Raw genomic sequence first — 1,192 nt, forward strand, 5'->3', positions numbered from 1 at the left:
TATAGATACCTTTATTGTATTTGTGTGTGTGTGTGTGTGTGTGTGCATGCAGAATAGAGCTCAGAGAGATGTAGTAGGGCTGGAGTGGGGCATGGGGATTATAGATTTAGAGATCTTCCAGGTAGGGGGCCTGAGTGGGCCAGTGGTTGAACATCTGCCTTTGGCTCAGTGTGTGATTCCGGGGTCCTGAGATCGAGTCCCACATCGGGACTACAGGAAGCCTGCTTCTCCCTCTGCCTGTGTCTATGCCTCTTCCTCTGTGTCTCTCATGAATAAAAGCGTAAAATCTTAAAAAAAAAAAAAAACTCCCAGGGTGGTTTTGATGCTCAGCTCCCAAGGCTTGGGGACCCTTGAACTACAGGCAGATCTTAGGAGTCTCACTCCATGACTGAGCAAGTGCTCTGTGAAGTTTAGGAAGATGAAGTGAGATGAGAGGAAGAATAAGGAGTGTGATGAAAATTCATAAAATCATGAATGCTATAAACAGGATGAATATGGATGTGCTCACCAAATCTTGAAATACCAAGATGAGGTAAATTGATTCAATTTGATTCTTGCATGTGTAAATATGTCCATATTTGTCCACAATACGTAAGCAGAGGAAACATGAAATTCAGAGTGTTGTAAAACCTGTCGGGGCAAGAGCCCGTTGGCAGGCTCTACTTGCTAGCCTGGCTTTGAGAGCTGCCCTTTGCCACAACTCATGACACTGTAGATGGTCAGGTTCATTCTGGGATGGTCAGGTTTATTCTGCTTCTGCTTCTTCTTCTTTTTTTTTTTTTTTAAGGTTTTATTGATTTATTTATGAGAGACACACAGAGAGCAGCAGAGACAGAGGCAGAGGGAGAAACAGGCTCCCTGCGGGGAGTCCGATGCAGGACTCAAGCCCAGGACCCCGGGATCATGCCCTGAGTGGAGGGCAGACCCTCAACCACTGAGCCACCCAGGCTTCCCTCATTCTGCTTCTTAAAAGGAAGGTCTGATATGAGTCCAGATTCTTTGCATTGCAGATGCCAGAAACTTGATTCAAACTGGCTCCAGAAAAACAAACAAAGGGAGAGGGCCCTATTGACCTATGTTGCTGAGCAGGATCCTGGCATAGCTCACAGAGCTGAAGACATGGCTGCAAGACCAGGTCCTTGGGGCGTGGAATGAGGTCTTCCATGTTCATGTTTGTCTCTTCTCTGGCTTT

Source organism: Vulpes lagopus, chromosome 8 (assembly GCF_018345385.1).
Source record: "Vulpes lagopus strain Blue_001 chromosome 8, ASM1834538v1, whole genome shotgun sequence".
Classification (NCBI taxonomy): domain Eukaryota; kingdom Metazoa; phylum Chordata; class Mammalia; order Carnivora; family Canidae; genus Vulpes; species Vulpes lagopus.